This window comes from Lynx rufus, unplaced genomic scaffold (genome assembly GCF_022079265.1).
Source record: "Lynx rufus isolate CCGP_SWC_20201006 ecotype Redwood Valley unplaced genomic scaffold, mLynRuf1.p SCAF_11, whole genome shotgun sequence".
In the NCBI taxonomy this organism is placed as follows: Eukaryota; Metazoa; Chordata; class Mammalia; order Carnivora; family Felidae; genus Lynx; species Lynx rufus.
The window spans coordinates 56045257-56059498 of record NW_025814825.1 but is presented as its reverse complement, the minus strand read 5'-3'; the positions used below and the strand labels follow the sequence as shown (position 1 = coordinate 56059498).

The following is a 14242-nucleotide window of genomic DNA, read 5'->3' as shown; positions in this document are numbered from 1 at the left end:
GACTAGCCCCTAGTTTCTCTATTTTTTTCTCTATTTTTCTCCTGAAAGTTTTAGTTGTACCTTTTACATTTAAGTTAGTGATCTCTTTTGAGTTCATTATTAGGAAAAGTATAAGACTTAGGTCAAGATTTACTTTCCTCACTATGGATGCTCAATTGCTATAGCACCAATTTGTTGAAATGGCTATCTTTCACCCATTGAATTGCTTTTGCAAAACATCAGTTGGGTATATTTGTGTGGGTCTGTTTCTGGGTTTTCTATTCTGTTCTACTGGTCTATCACTGTGCCACTGCCACATAGTCTTGATTATTATAGCTATATAATAAATCTTGAAGTAGACTGATCCTTCCTATTCTTTTTTCTTTTTAAAATTTGTTTGAACTATCAAAGTCTCTTTGTCAATAAATTTTAGGATGATCTTGCCTATATCTACACAAAAATTTGCTGAAATTTTGATGTGAATTATGTTAAATCTGCCCATAAATTTGGGTAGAATTTGCATCCTTGAGATTGTGGGTCTTGCAATTTATGAATAAAGTATGTCTCTCCATTTATTTAGACCTTAGTTGGTTTCTTTCACCAGTGTCGTATAATTTTCAGCTTACAAGTCCTGTACATATTTTGTTAGCTTTCCACTTAAGGATTTTATTTTTTGAAACAGTAATAAATAAATAAATGGTATTGTATCGTTAATTTTATTGTTGTGTTCATTGCTAGTGTATAGAAATACGGTTGATGTTTGCATATGTATCTTATATCCTGTAACTGTACTGAACTCACTTATCAGTCCTAGGAGGGTTTGTGTGTTATGTGTGTGTGTGTGTGTGTGTTTGTTTTGTTTTGTTATTTTAGATTTCTTGGAACTTTCTACATAGACCATCATATCATCGGTAAATAGGGGCAGTTTTATTTTTCCTTCTGATCTGTATGCTTTTTATTTCTTTTTCTTGCCTTATCACACTGGCTAGAAATTCCAGTATTATGTTGCAAAGAGCAGTAAGAGTGGATATCTTAGGGGGAAAGCATTCAGTTCTTCACCATTAAATAGAATATTAGTTGTAGGTTTTTGGTAGATGCTCTTTATCAAATTGAGAAAATTCTCTTTATTCTTATTTTTATAAGAGTTTTTTTTTTTTTATCATGAGTGGGTGTTGAATTCAGTCAAATGCTTTTTCTGCATCAGTTGATGCGGTCAAGTGATTTTTCTTGTTTAACCTGTCATTATCACAGATTACAGTGAATTTTCAAATACTGACTCAGACTTGCATCCCTAAAATAAGTTCCACTTAATCATGATATATAATTATTTTTATATATTGCTAAACTCTACATGCCAATATTTTGTTAAGGACCTTTGAATCTCTACTCATAAAGAGTATCGGGGGGCGCCTGGGTGGCGCAGGCGGTTAAGCGTCCGGCTTCAGCCAGGTCACGATCTCGCGGTCCCTGAGTTCGAGCCCCGCGTCGGGCTCTGGGCTGATGGCTCAGAGCCTGGAGCCTGTTTCTGATTCTGTGTCTCCCTCTCTCTCTGCCCCTCGCCCGTTCATGCTCTGTCTCTCTCTGTCCCAAAAATAAATAAACGTTGAAAAAAAAAAATTAAAAAAAAAAAAAAAGAGTATCGGTCTATAGTTTTCTATTTTTGGTACTATATTTCTCTGGTTTTGGTTTCAAGGTAATTATATTAAGTTTATAAAATAAATTGGGACATGTTCCCTCCTCTTCTATTATTTGTCTATTACAATTTTATTGTGTAGAATTCATGTTAATTTTGAAACTTTTGGTAGAATTCTCCAGAAAAACCATCTGGGCCTGGACATTTCTTTTTGGATTTTTAAAAAATTATAAACTCAATTTTCTTAATTCTTATAGGGCTATTTAAATTATCTATTTTATATTGGGTTAGTTGTGGTAGTTTCTTTTTTTCCCCCCGTTAATTGCTACATTTCATCAAAATTGTTAAATTTATGTATACAGGTTTTTTTTGTTGTTGTTTCGTTTGTTTTTTGTACAGTAAAACCTTGGTTTACAGTCACAATTCATTCTGGGGGAACATGCTTGTAATCCAAAGCACTTGTATATCAAAGCAAATTTCAAGAACCGTTGGCTAGGTTGTGATCACGTGACATTCGGTGTTACTTACTACTTGTATTGCAAGACATCACTCGTTTATCAAGTTAAAATTTATTAGAAATGTTTGCTTGTCTTGAAGAACATTCGCAGAACAGGTTACTTGCAATCCAAGATTTTACTGTATTGCTTTATTATTTTTTTTGATGTTTTTGGTGTCTATATTGATATTCCAGTCTTGATATTGGTCATTTTTGTTTTTCTCTTTTTTTCAGTCTTCGTACAGGTTTGCCAACTTTAATTTTTTAAACAACCAGATCTTAGTTTCATTGATTTTGTCTATCATTTTTCTGTTTCAGTTTCACTGATTTCTGGTCATGTTTTTATTATTTGCTTTCTTTTAGTTTATTTTATCCTTCTAGGGTCTTGAGGTGGGGGCTTAGATTATTGATATGAAACTTTTCTCTTTTCTAATATATGCATTTAGTACTATAAATTTCCCTCTCGGACTACTTCCTTTGTGTCCCACAAATTTTGATATGCTGTATTTTCATTTTATTTAATTCAATGTGTTTATTGATTTCCCATAAGACTTTTCCCTTGACCCATGGGTTATTTAGAAGTATGTTGTTTGGTTTCTCAGTGTTTGAAGATTTTTTTTCTTATCTTTCTGTTATTGATTTCTAGTTTGAATTCATTGTGGTCACAGAACACCCTTTGTCTGATTTAAGTTCTTTTAAATTTGTTGAGGTTTGTTTTGGCCCAGGATATGATCTATCTTGGTATATGTTCCATGGGCACTTGAAAAGAATGGGTTTTCTACTATTGTTGAGTAGAAATTTTCTAAATATTGATTAGATCTTAATGGTTGAAATGTTGTTGAGTTATTCTATAGACTTGCTGGTTTTTTGTCCAGATGTTTTATCAATTATTGACAGAGATGCTTGTATCCAACTATTATTGTGGACTTGTCTATTTATTTTTTCAGTTCTACCAGTTTTTGCTTCATATATTTTATAGCTCTGTTATGAGGTGCATACATGGTTAGCACTTGTGGATTGACCCTTTCATCACTACATAATGTCTGTCTTTGTCACTGGTCACTTTTTTCTTTGTGAAGTCTTGTTTGTCTTTGACTAATATTTGCATCTTTTTCAATCTTTTTATTTTCACCTAGCCTATCATTTTAAATTTGAAGTGAGTTTCTTGTAGACAGACTATACTCGGATCATATTTTCCAATCCACTTTTTCATTCTCTGTGTTGTAATTGATGTACTTAAATCATTTGCATTTAAAATTATCATTGATATGTTAGGTCTTCAGCTTGTCATTTTCTTTTGTTTGTGCTTTCTATTTTCATTTCTTGTTTTATTTTTCCTGACCTCCTGTGATCCCCATAAACATTTTTAAGAATTCAATTTTGATTTATTTGTGGTGTCTTCTCTTTCTAGAGCTTTTAAAGTGGTTGCTCCGGTATTACATTATATATACATAATCTATCAGTCTACCAGTATCATCATTTTGCCAGTTTGAGTGAAGTTTTCTTTCTTGCTAGACTGCCCCTTCTTTGACCTTTGACTAGAGAGAGCAAGCTTTTTGTTGGGGCTCTTTGGTCTGCATGTTGGCATTTCCAGGTTACCAGCTTCCCCAGCACCTCATTTAGGGTATATGAAGCAAAAAGGAAATTCAGGGGACTCATCGCTGTGCTGTTCTTTACGTCCTGTGGTTCCCAGTGCATCTGCCTTATTCTCTCTGCCATTCAGAGTTGCCTTACGCTTGTTTTATATGTCATATCCAAGATCTTTAGCTATATTCAGAGGGAAGGATGGGGAAAAGTACCTCTACTTCATCTTCCCAGAAGCTGAAGTTCTCACTTACTGTATTTTTAAAGAAAATAAATATTTTTATTAAAAAATAATAATTTCAAAAGTATATACTGCAGAGTAGGTAAACAAAGCAAACTTAGATGTAAAACCTAGAGATAAGTAGTCAACAAGTTCTTCTAAAGAAATATTCAATCATTAAGACTATCCAAAACCTTCACTGAATAAAAACAACGCTCCCTTATATTTAGACTTCTTTATACACTCTCAGTACTTTCTTATCTTTTATCCTATTTGATCCTGCTGGGAACCCTATAAAAGGGGTAAGGCAAATACTATTATCCCAGTTTTATAGAAAGGGAAATGGTAGTATAAAAATCAGAAAACACCCAGGACTCACCAAAGATTTATAAGATTTATATGAACCAATTGGATTGTTTGTTTCCTTTTGTGAGATAAATAATTCTTTTATAGAAAATTATGTGAACTAATCTTTTCGGAAGGCTTTCTTCCCTATCATCTAAATGGAGAATATTTTACCTGCTCTAATGCTTCCAGGTTCCAGCCATGAGAAGACTTGTTTGGAATCAGTGAGAGAATGGGAATTTACTACTTCTCCACCCCCTTCAAAAATCCCACACCATAACTCCTCCAACTCATGAATCATCTTTTGAAAGTCTTGAGTTATATTCTGAATCCTCATCTGGACCCAAGCTGGAGAAATGGCATCTTCTTTGAATTTCAGATTCCTTCTGTGCAATGGAGGCCCAATCCTGCAGTGTTTCTTCTACCTGCCTTTGCGTGTGCCGCACTCTGAAACATGGAACCCTTTGGAGGAATGTGTAATGATGAAATGAGATGGTACCCGTTCTGATCCCGGATTACAAAGCACACTGCAGCTGAGAATTTGGGGGGGGGGCACCAAAGAATCTCACATGATGGAAACATTTCGCGAGTTTGAATCTGTACCATCTGCCTACATAGTTCTGCAAGAGGCAGAGAGCAAGGAGGAAGTGGCCATGGAGCTTTCTCTTGGGGATACGGCGTAGGGAATGTCTCTGTTTAATCAGATTGCTGCGTGTAGATTTAAGAGAATCAAATGTGGAACTACTGAAGACGAGGGTGAAATAAGGCAATACAATGAAGGACGAGATACCTTTTATAAAACCATAATAAAAAAGGAAGTGTTTGAGAACAAGGAACTGAGATCTGGCAGATGATAACACCGACTCTACTGAGATCATCAACAACGGTTCACTAACAGATCCAAGGCAGTATAATGAGGAGAGGCCATTTTCCCAAGTAGGTCAGGGTCTGGCTGACCTGTCCTGTTTCTTGTCAGGGTTTATCTGTTGCCTATTACTTCTGTCCGAGGCAATCTCTGGGGACAAGAAGACTCAGTCTCTGTCCTCAGGGAGTTTCCTATCTGACTGAGGAGACCAGCCCTGGAGATGAGAAAATGAGAAGGTGCTAAGTGAATGGTACAGACAGGTAACTGCTTCTGTTATTTTTGGGCTGGGTTGGCCTGGGAAATAAGTTTAAGATGTAGAGGGAGAAGAGATTTCAGCCAAAGAAGAGAAGGAAGGAAAGGCCCTAGGGTGGGTCTCCACCTTTTTTTTTTTTTGAAGGACAATGAATAGACATGCCTTCAGCACCCTCTGCCAAGGAATGCTTATAAAGGGACATAGGGGGAAGGGGGACCCAAGAGGTAGGACAGGTGAGACTGGGACTTTCTTTGGCCAGGAAGGAGAGCTCATAAATGTCATGGGGGGGGGGGGAAGAGTAACACGAGGAAGGAAAGGCATTAGAAAGACGGATCCAGCACTGGAGCCCAAGATGGATTGCGAAGGAGAGACCCGGGTAAAGTGGCGACAGGTCATTTATTGAGAAAGAACTATTCCTTTTTGGTTTAAACAACAAACCTCTGCGAGGGAATAATTAATTTGCATCCTCTTGATCTGTTTACAATTAATATGGGCAAGTAAATGTCTAAAATCCAAATTCGGCCAAGTTGAAGTTTCGTCAACCCTGGGGACTCCCTAATACAATCACAGAGCCATTAGTTAACATCCTCTGACCATGCTCTGTGTCCCTGTGCTGAATCATGCTCCTACATCCAATTTATGAAGCAGAACCGAAACGATCATTTTCGTCAACTCACACACAAGAAAGAAATATCTCACAATTTGAATGCTACGTTCACTCAAAACTATAAAATTTTGTTGCACGTGTGTGTTTGGTACATTAGCTGCCTGTTCTTGAGGGAGAAAAAGGAAGAAATTCACATGGTTAAAAACAAACTAAAACACCCAAGTGCAAAATCTACACAGGATGAGAAAGAGGCTGGTGGGGTTGGCCTCAGCATTCAGAACGAGGAACACGCTGTGAGACCAGATGTTGCAAATCTTTCACTTTACGGGTCCGGCTGTGGAGACCAGAGGGGTTTTGGGGCCTGCCACCTGTCTGGTTAGTGTTCTGAATCCACTCCACAACTCCACCTTCTGATGCTTCATGGTATGTGAGCTCACATCCTTGGTTGTCCTGGTCCTCGCCGGACCTATCAGACCATAGGTTTAAAGCGTCAGATTCCTGTTCTGGGGTCTAATGGACAGTGACTAAGGTAATTTCCGGAGTGAAGCCCCGTGAGGAGTCTATTCCCCGACTCTAGGACAAGTTCATTTGCTCTTTCTGGCTCTGTTTTTTCTTCTTTAGAATGGACTAATAGCCACTTCACTTACTTTACAGAGCTTTGGTTCAGATCAGAGGAGACTGTGCATGTGAACTTGCTTGAAAAATAGTAATTCATGATATGAATATTTCCATATCAACTGATTTATCCTCCAGTCAATAGTGGATAGGTTTGATATAAAAAAATTCAAAGTAATTTTATCCAATTTCTTTGGGGGAAAAAACCCCAAAATTGTGGATTGGTTTGATATAAGCAGTTGGGTGATAACATTTTTAAAAAATGTTTATTTATATATTCTGAGAGAGCCTGTGAACAGGCACGAGTGGCAAAGGGGCAGAGAGAGAGAGAGAGAGACAGAGACAGAGACAGAGAGAGACAGAGAGACAGAATCCCAAGCAGACTGTGCACTGATGTGGGGCTCGATCTCATGAACGGTGAATCATGACCTGAGCCGAAATCAAGAGTTGGATGTTTAACCCACTGAGCCACCCAGGCATCCTGGGTAATAACATTTTTAAAGCGCGTGGTTAGGTGTTAGCATTCGTACTGAAATCTTTGATCAGACTCACAGCCCCGGCCCAGAGGTATTAGGAGACCATGATAACTATCCTAAATGTCCTCCATCTTAAATACATTAAGTATTTCTCGGGACAGAGAGGAGCGTCTTTCTTTTTTTACTCTCAGATATTTGATTCAACCAACTTTACTCATGGGGAGAATAGGAGGAATCACGCTAAGTGCCAAAGAGGTAAGTGACAAAGGCACGTTGCCCAGGGAAAACTCACAGCCCACCAAGGGGAGGAGACGAGAATGGAGTTTACAAATCTCAGGCTGAGTCAAACGAGAGCTACCCCCTAACCCTGGCGGGCACACCCACAGGAGAGCCCCGTGTGGGGTTGCCCTTCTGAGAGGCGACTGGTTGACAGATCAGTCTGGATCTGGGGGCAACTGTGCCTGTAACTTTCAGGTTAGGGCTACTTGAAACCATTGTCTGTGTGCTCTTCAAATGCACGTCTCACCCCTCCGCATCAGCCGTCATGTTGGCCTCTTGCGGCACCCAGTTTTGGCGACCACGTCCCACCCTAGCCTTTTCTAGAGTGGTTTTTCACATAGGCCACACGCTCCGTGTTTTAAGCCAGAACTTCCTACGTTGAGGGAAAGGTATCTTTAGCCACTTTCTTCTAAAACCGTCAAAGAAATTTAATTTTACTTATATACATTTTTGTCTCATCTCTTTGGGGGAAAAACAAAAAGAAACAAAGATTAAGGCACCTAACCATGATCCAATGGGATAACAGAGTTAAAAAGCGAGAGTGCTGATTTCCCAGAACTGCCATAACCAAATGCCACAAGCAACAGAAATTTATTCCCTCACCGTTGAAGAGGCCAGAAGTCAGAGACCAGGGGGCAACCGAGCTGCCCTTGCTCTCAAGGCTCTAGAAGGAACCATTTCCTGTCCCCCACTAGCTTCCAGTGGCTCCCTACAGTCGTTGGCTTTCACCAGATTGTAGCCGCATCAAGTCTTTGCCTCCACTGTCATGTGGAATTTTCCCTGGGTCTCACCTTACTCTTTTTGCAAAGACATCAGTCATTGGATTCAAGGACTGATCCCTGATCGAATATGACTTCATCTTAGTTTACCTAATTATATCTGCAAAGATCTTTTTCCTAAATAAGATCACATTCCAAGGTTCCAGATGGGACATGAATATCACGGGGGAACACTATTTGGCCCACTACAGCAAGCAAGAGAGAAAATTAGCAATGGGACAGAGGAAACAGCTCGCCAACTAAAAGGAAAGGTAAGGTCGATATCCAGATATTGGCCCGGAGTATCTCACCCTCTGTTAGAAGACAGGTTGAAAACGTTTCATTGAAATTTCTTACATGGTAAAGTTGCTTTGACTAGAGCTTGAGCTCTAGAATCTGACCGGCGGGGTTTGAATTCTGGCTGATTTCACTGACGTGATTTGGGAGAAATGATTTAATATCCCTGTGCTTTACTATCTTTATCTCTAAAATGAGATGAATGGCTGCCACGGAATATACTAAATAAATGCATGGAAAGGATTTGTACATTTGGAGACGGGTGAACAGGTGCTCTATCTAGCCAGTTAGAAAACATAGGATTTGGGGAGAGACAGGGACCAATCCAGGTCGGCTGGAGCATCGAAACTAAGAGAGGAGGCGCGTGGGACTGACTGGAAAGAGAGGCTGGGCCCACCCGGGACGTCAGGGTGAAGAAACTGACCCGACTGGCCCCAGTGGTCATCGAGCCATCTGCCCAAGTTCTGACACCATGCTGGCATAGGCTCCCCTGTACGGAGCCAGGCTGCACGGCTTGCCGTGGTCTGCAGGAGCCTAAATCGGCCAGTCCCCTGTATCTCTGTATCCCCACTGCTGTTCCTCCTCGTGTCTGTGGGTTTCCAACCCTATCGTAAATTTTGTGGCTCTGCTTGGATATACCGCAAACCTTGCCCCATCTCTCTTTTTTTGGTAGAAACAGAACTGCCCACCGGTGTTTTCTCCCCAACTCGCAGTTTTACAGCCTTGTATCTTCTGTCAGTCCACCCCCTCACTTCTTTATCTACAAGCAGGGTTATATATGTGACTCTATGTCTGGTCCACTGTGACCCCTGGATCATTCCCAGCCTGTCTCTGTGATCTTCAGGCATTCTAAATCTTATGGTGGCCTCATTTGCCTCTTCCTTCTCTGTAGGGCATGTGATGCGCTCGCGTAGGGCTGCTCTCTATCAGCACCATGGCAAGCTGCTCTTCCCCCAGCAACAAACCATAAAATTAAGAATGGCAAGACTCTCTTGATTAATTTCGTTTGCCTGTCTTCAAATCCATTAAAGAAAATGCCTCTTTAAATCATGCCTTTGCCAGCATATTTGTAAATAATACTTAAAAAACACTTCGTCTAATTATTCTCGCCACAGCTGAATGTTAACAGATTGAAGATGAGATTTATGTTTAGACAGCGTTAAAGGTACTAATTTTTTCTCAACAATGGGCGCCGCAACTGACAAAATTAAAACGGAAAACGTGGACTCACAAAAATTAATTCGCACCAGGCTTAATAGTTTCTCTAAGTAAAGCCAGTCTCTCCTCAGCTGCCCAAGAAAAGCCGTAAAAATTTCTGAGAAGAATCTGGAGTTTAGGATTCCACACTAATTGCTTCCCCTCCTCTTTCAGCTCATCCCCTTTTCTTGTTCATCTCGACTGCAAAGGGATATGCAGTCTCCATATCCAAAAATGCCTTCGGCTCTGCTGGGGTAAGGAAGTCAGGGGGAGGAGGGGGGCAGGCCAGGGAACCACATAAATAAATGGGAATTTCTACATGGACGTGAGGATTTTCTTTTTCATTTTTTTCAAAATGAGAATAAGGCACGAGTATAAATTCCAAAAAGAGCAATTTATTTAAGTCTATCATTTTCTGGCAACACAAGAGAACGCACATTGGGGTGAACAGTCACAAATCACGTCCCTTCCCACTGTCTGTTTTCTCCACCATATGTTGTGGAGAATACAATTCACATGCTGAAGTTCTGCCTCGTTTCAATGTGAGAAAGCATATTGTGATATCAGCAGCCTGGTCACCGAGCCAATGTTTTTTGGAGCAGTGGGGGTGGGAAGAAAGAGGCGGCAGGAAACACAACTAACCCTTCAGGGAATATTTTTTAAAGCTTGGAGAGCCTTCTCAATAGTTTACTCCCCAGTGTGTGGGTTGAAGGGAGCTTGCCTGGGCATTTCCTGTGGTGTCTTTCACGGACTCCCGGAACTTCCAGGCAGGAGAGAACTTGAGATGCCACCAGGGCGGACATGTGGCATCGATGTTCTATCAGTGTTTCTGCTTTTCAAGTTGCCATTTTACACACAGGGGTAACTCTCCTTCACCCATACCCAGTGACATGTGTGAGTTCAAGTATTCACTTAGTAGGCAGGTTATGATATTCTCCCCCCGCCCCCCACCCCGGCCCCCATGGACTCATCTAGTCCTCCGTGACTGATAAAAAACGGGACGGCATGTGTTGGTGAAACAGAGCAGAGGTGATCCTGTGGTACACTCACTTACAGCCCCAACCTCATCGGTACTCAGTTGTAACCCAATGAGCTGACATACCCACGATGCATCTGCACACCCAGAGCCAGACCAAAGCTGTGGCTCATCCTTCAATGCCAATCTCCACTCATCACAAAAATGAGGGTTGGATTTTCTTTGTATCATAACTTTCGTGGTCTCCCTTCCTTCCGTGTACAGGACACAGATGGCCCTGTTGCAACGAGGCTTTCTGGAGACATTCTAAGCCGACTCAGTATGAGGTCAAATATTTTATTAAGCCCTGCTCTTTCCACTGTTAAAGAAAGAAAAGAAAAGAAAAGAAAAGAAAAGAAAAGAAAAGAAAAGCTTGTGTTTTCATTTACAGCACGACAGCGTTCGAAACAGTGTTCGAAAAGGCTTTTAATCAGTGGCAAAGTGCAAGTTAACCTGTATGAAACTTCATGAAGAACAGGAAAAAATCTTCTTTTGGCTCCTGAGAATTATAAGAATCGCAGGTAAAAAGTGAGTTTGATCCCCTAAATTGTGCATCAAACTCCCTGTCTAAATTCAACTGAACAGATGTGGAAAAATGAGTCAGGGGCTCCCCATATAATTCGAAATGAGCTTTCAGGTTCCGCTTCCTATGGCTGATTTCAGCCTAAGCCGCCTTATTGCCTAAAATCTGCAACTTGATACTAAAAGCTTGTCAAAATTAAGTGCATGCTTTATAAGTTTACATTTTTACAGTCTAACTGTTTTTCTTTGATATTTGACAGGGACACAGGTTCCCATGTCATCTGGCCTTGAAGTACTTTCAGAACTTTCTCCCGGACCAATTTGAGGGAGCTCAAGGTTGCGGTGAATTATGGGCCTTGAAGCCTCCTGCCCAGCAGCCAGCCGCTGGGCCCGCACTTGAGGGCTAACACCTGTTGGCTGGACAGAGCAATTAATTTTTTTAAAAATGCGGTAAGCCGCCAAAAATCAAAGCGAAAGGATAAAAATATAATTTTACCTCTTGAGCTTCCAGGGATGACCTTTGATCTCATCCAATGTCTGTGTGGCAGGAGGCGCCGATCGCGCATTTTCTTCCCCAAGAAGCACTTTTGAAAGACCCAGGCTCTGAGTGCTGACTGAACATTTCTATCTTGTGTCGTATCACTGGTGCGTGATGACTCACCCGGAGACCTGCCTGAGATAGTCGCTCGCGACAAAAAGGCAAATCTTCCGAACGTCCCCTTCTTCAAGAAAATCGTAATTGGGAGCTTTTGAATTATACCGCAGTCTATACCGCAGGAGAGATCAAATGTTATTTCTTTAAGAGGCGACAGTTGGGTTTTCCTGTTGACGACTGTAGTGTGGTATTTGTTTCGGAATATGTCTGTACATTAAAGAGATAACTGTGAACTTCAAAGCACTAAATACCAATCATGGGCTGGGGCATGGCCACACGTACAGCCTCCCTCCTTCTCCGAACCCTTTGGTAGCCAAGACAAGGTCACTGATCAGGGTAATTTGCAGGAAAAGTCAATTTCTCAAGTCCCGAAGCAGGTGTTGTGGCACTCTATGACAATTTACTGAATCTAAATTGAGGAAGTTGAAAAAAGCAAAGGTCATGATCCACAGGAAGAAAGGAGGAAAGGAAATCTCTTTGACTGTATTTTTAACTCCTTTTCAACCAAGACGTACTCACCAACTGAGACGATTAACGCTAAAAATAAATAAATGGAAATCAGAATATCTCGCTCCAATCAGTAACTTATCTGATTTCTTTAGCTATGGGGAGAGCAATTCAATTTCGCTTGCATTCACAAGGAAATAAGCCCAATTTATAGGAGCTAAAGAGCAGCGGTTCCTTTTGCACATGAGTGTTTGGAAGCAAAAATCAAACCAAGATGTCAGGACTCTCCGTCTTTAAAAACCTCAAATATATAACATATACTTCTTAGCATAAAGTGTAGTTTAGAGTATAAAGAAACATAAAATATATAACCCTGGATATTTTCTTCTAAATCAGCACATTACCCCCTTCCCCAGCCCTAGGGAAAGAGAACACAGCCGAAATGGAACGGGCGTTTAGGAAGAGAAATGAATCGTGAGCCTCAGAGTCTGTGATGTTGTTGGGGTAGCAAGGAGACAGGGGATAAGGAGTTAGAAGATTTGAACTTGAATTTTAGTCATTCACGAATTATCTGTGTAATTACAGCAAATCGTTTACCATTTTTTAGGCTTCTATTTTTTCATCTGTAAAATTGGGGGTTGTTGTAAGGATTAAATGAGCTAATGTGGGAACACTTGGCGAACCATAAATAGTAACTATCATCACTAACCTTTAGGGCATCGTTACCCCCAAAGGATGATACGCATACCCCTGGTATGCGTGAGGCTGTTGCAAGCATTTAAGGTTCAGAAGATGAATCAGAGGAAAAAAATGTTAAGTAAATAATAGTACCGGTGGAAAAATATTGAAGGTGGCATGTGAAAGACTGGCATTTGGGTGACTTTTCACGATTTAGTTAAATTCTTCTTGGGAGGGAGAGCAAAGAGATGGAACTAACCAAATCCTCCAATGATGTTTCCAGGATGAGACATTTCTTTCTCTGAATGTGGACAAAAAGCAGAAAGATGAGTTATTTTTAGTTAATCTAAACACGCAACCTAAGAAGAAACTACAGTTGCTTGCAGGTCAAGTTCTCTTATTATAAAGAAAATTGTCATTAAAACAACACTATTAACATAACCCAAAGACTTCTGAGTGCTAGCTGGTAGCTTAACATTTTCAAGCAATATTAAGTGCCATAAAATTCCCGTCCAGTGTAATCTGAATTCTCCCCTTGGATTTCTTGCCCTCTGTCTAACTAGATAAGCTCATAGATGTTGCAGGCCAGAGGGTGATAGCCACAAGTTATCATAAATGTCATGTACGCTAGCCTCCTCATTTTATAGATGGGGAAACTGAGGACTAGAGAAGGGTAGCAGTTTAGGGACTCTGCATATGTCCCAGACCCAGGCCTGGAACGGGGTTTGGATCCACTAAGTACAGAACTGTTCCTAGTCCCTAAATGTCAAGTACTTAATGCCCCAGCTAAGTCGGGAGGGACCGCGAGGATGCCAACAGTATTTGTAACACGTCGGCATTTGTGTCTTTTCCATTCATTTGGTTTTTTTTTTTTTGTTTTTTTTTGTTTTTTTATTTTTTTTATTTATCGGTGCTAGTGAAAATTCTCGATCAAACACAAAGGGCAACCTGAAAAAGCTTTAAGCACTCAATACATTAAGAATTGAAATATAGGTTGAGTATTACTTTTTCCAGACTCGTACTCTCACCTGCTCTTAAATTTTATAGTTCCTTTACATTCTCAGTTTAGTTCTGAAGTTACTTTCCATGTGCGTGTGTTACCTTCCCTTAAGTATAAAATACACATTCACAAAGATGCTTCTTACTCTTCACCCAGGTGTTAGTACTCGTCCTACATTTATTGGGATATTTTAATATTTGGCATTGAAAATTGAAAATTCAGCACACAGAAACATTTGTCTGTAAGGAAGACAATAATGTCATTGTTGATACATATTATGGTACTTGGAGCAGTTAATCTGAAAATAGCGTGCTTTTTTAT

The 14242-nt window shown here is 40.2% G+C and overlaps 1 long non-coding RNA gene across 1 annotated transcript in view; it reads right to left on the bottom strand.

The window, feature by feature from the left end:
• The window catches only part of LOC124507169 (uncharacterized), a 29398-nt gene extending 17190 nt beyond the window's left edge, over positions 1-12208 (bottom strand). Inside the window, exon 1 of the long non-coding RNA XR_006960943.1 lies at positions 11638-12208. This is a non-coding gene — a long non-coding RNA (uncharacterized LOC124507169). The remainder of the gene's footprint in view (positions 1-11637) is intronic.
• Positions 12209-14242: the final 2034 nt, after the last annotated feature.